Raw genomic sequence first — 3,568 nt, forward strand, 5'->3', positions numbered from 1 at the left:
CTGCAGCTCAGACTAATGAAAGCTCATGAATTACGGGTTCAGTCTGCTGCTCATCGACCAAGTATCAAGTTTATTTTTTAGTTCCCATTTGTACAGTTAACGCAATATACAACAAAAAACAAACAACCAATAAAAAAAAAGGAATAGGCAGAAGCTTATTTAATGCTTTCCTTAAAAACTAAACAATATCTATGCTGATCAACAAAGAAATAAATTCAAAAGAAAAACTATTTACAAATACAAGTAAATCACATTTTTTACATATGTATGTTGTAGTCATTCAAACATTTACGTTTTAAACTTTTTTTAAACTGCAAAAGTGAAGGACTTAATTTTAATTCATCACTTAATTGATTCCCTAATTTTACTCCAAGAACTGAAACACATCTCATCTCAGCATTAGTACGAGCTTTAACCTGTTCAAAATAATAAAGAACTCTTAAATTATACTAACTAACCCTTAAAGTAGATAGCTTCTGTATATTTTTTTAAATCAAATTATGTTTTACTCTATATACAATTTCTAATACCTTGACATAAACAATTTCCTTTAATTTTAAACTATTATTCAAATAAAATAAAGAATTTGTTGGTTCACAATATCCTGTTCTGTTGACTATTCTAATAGCCTATTTTGTAGTTCAACCAATGATTCGAAAAATAGTTCTACCTGCATTTCCCCAGATCTCTGCACAATATGAAAGGTACGGAACGACTAATGAACAATAAACAAGAAACAAACTGTTTTTGTTCAATGCATCACAGATTTTAAACAGAATACCGATGGATCTAGAGACTTTGTGTTTTATATGATTTATGTGAGATTTCCAAGACAATTTATCATTAATTATTACTCCTAAAAACTTTATTTCTTTAACATATTGGATTTCTACCACATTTAAATGTAATTTAACATTTTCAACCTTTCTATTTCCAGAAAATATCCTAAATTTGGTTTTGTTTTCATTCAGAGATAACTTGTTATAATCAAACCATCTTTTAACCAAATTAAATTCCTGTTCGACAACATTCAACAACTCAACAATATTTTGTCCTGAACAAAACATATTAGTGTCATCAGCAAACATAATGAATTTCAACTTTTTTGACATAAAAAAAATATGATAAATTGTAAATTGAAAACAACAAGAACAGAACCTTGTGGGAGTCCACAAAAAATATTTTCTAAATCAGAATCTGTATTGTTAATGGTTACATATTGAACCAGATTTTCCAAATAACTTCTCAGCCAATGATGTGTTTTACCCCGAAGTCCATAATATTCACATTTTTGTAACAGAAGGGAGTGATCAATGGTATCAAATGCTTTGCTTAAATCAACAAAAACAGCTATTGTATTTAGTTTTTGATCAATGGCAGTTGCAACATTTTCCACAAACTCCATCACAGCATGTGCAGTTGAGCAGTTACTCCTGAATCCATACTGGCTCTCATTTAATAAATCATATCTATTCAAAAAAGCATCAAGTCTAACTGCAAAGAGTTTCTCCAAAATGTTAGAAAACTGTGGTAGCAGTGACACTGGTCTGTAGTTTGATACGGTTTCCTTATTACCATTTTTATAAACCGGAACCACCTTAGCTACTTTCATCAGGTCTGGAACGACACCACTACAGAAGGATTTATTGCAGATATAAGTAAGTGGTTCCAGAATACTGTGAATGACTTCCTTAAAGAGGGACATGTCGATGTAATGGCAGCCAGTAGAAATTGAAATTGTTAAACTCGTTAACTATTTTCTGTTTATCCTCAATAGTCACTTTATCTTTTTTAATATAATTTGGAAAACAGTTGTCTTTTTTCTTTTCTATTACGTTATTAATTACTTTCCAGGTACTTCTAATATCTTTCACATATCTCTGCAGTAACTTGTCATAATAGGATCTTTTTTGTTTTCTCAGTATACTTACTAATTTATTTTTGTAGGTTTTATACTTTGTCTCATTTTCTTCCATTTTGTTTTTAATGAAATCTCGATATAATTTGTTCTTTTTTCTACAAGCACTTTCCAAACCTCTAGTTATCCAAGGTTTTGATTTAGTTAAGATTTTTTTCTTATGCGTTTTCAGTGGGCAGTAGAAATCATAAATTCTCATGAAAATGTCTAAGAAAATGCTGTAAGAATCATTGACATCATCAACATAGATTTCTCGCCAGTCAGACTGAATCAAATCCTCTTTCATTGCTTCAATTGCTGAAGGTGTTTTTTTCTCTGAAAATACTATTTATTCTTTCAATTTTCTCATTTTTTTTATTGTTTTCGATTTCAATGACAACAAAAATAGGAAGATGATCAGTAATATCGGTCAAAAGAAGTCTGCTCTTTGTTTTTAATCCAGTTTTGTTCATAAATATATTATCAATTAGTGTAGCACTGTTTAAAGTTATTCTACTCGGTTTTAATACTCGAGGGTAAAAACCTAAACTAAACATGGTGTAGCGACTGCATCAAAAATCCAAAGTCGCTGAGAGACTGACGCTGGGTCCGGTTATTGTATGACGCGCCAAACAAATGGATTTGAATCGGGTCATGCTTTGAGCCTTTTATTAATGACCAAAAAATAATTGAACTTAGAATAGCAAGAAATATGGTCAAAAGGCAACAAAAAGTGACAACTAAAGCGGGTTAAAGCGGTCAACAAAAAATGTGGCAACCCAGCTCACCCTCTCCCCTCTAACTTACAGGTGCAAAATAACAGGTGAATTATAATGACTCAAAATGTCTCCGCCCACAAACATGTGATACACCAGGTGATTGTCTGCCCAATATGACCGCAAACAATACTAAACATGAAGTGATGGACTGATCAAAAAATAATATTCATTCACCTTCATTTATATACAATGGTTTGATTCATGGCTACTACACATGGTGTTTACAAATTCTGTTGTTTTTATATCATCATTAGTTTTTAACAAATCAATATTGAAATCTCCACAGACTAAACTCAGCTTATTACTTCTTCTTTCAAACAACTCAGAAATATTCTTATTAAACTGATCCAATCATCCACCTGGGGTTCTATAAATACAACTTACTTGAATATTTTTAGAGCTTTCCCTTTGAATTTCAATTGTCAAACATTCCATTTCATTTTCAACTGAGAAGGACATATGTGGAGTAACTTTACATTTTAGACACATGCAAACAAACAAGGCAACCCCGCCCCCTCTTTTGTTCAGTCTGTTTTGAAAGAAAAAATGATATCCCTCCAGTTTGTTTAATATTTCTTTCTCCTCAGTTGACCAAATTTCTGAGATTGACAGTAAATTGTTCATCAAAGTGTTTCAAAAAGTCCTTAATTTCAGAAAAATTAGTATAAAGACTCCGACTGTTGAAATGTATAAGTGAGAAACCTTTGAGTTCCACCTTGAAATCCTCTTCAGAATAATACTCACAGTCACAATGGGTGTTATTGTAGAAATGGATTTCTGGGTCAATGTCCTAGAAGTAACTAGATTTGAGCTTTATTTTACAACAAGACCATCATAAACAATTGTCTTTTAAGGTAATGTCTTGGTAGATTTAATGGTAAAGCTCATATTA

Source organism: Oryzias melastigma, unplaced genomic scaffold (genome assembly GCF_002922805.2).
Source record: "Oryzias melastigma strain HK-1 unplaced genomic scaffold, ASM292280v2 sc00669, whole genome shotgun sequence".
NCBI lineage: Eukaryota > Metazoa > Chordata > Actinopteri > Beloniformes > Adrianichthyidae > Oryzias > Oryzias melastigma.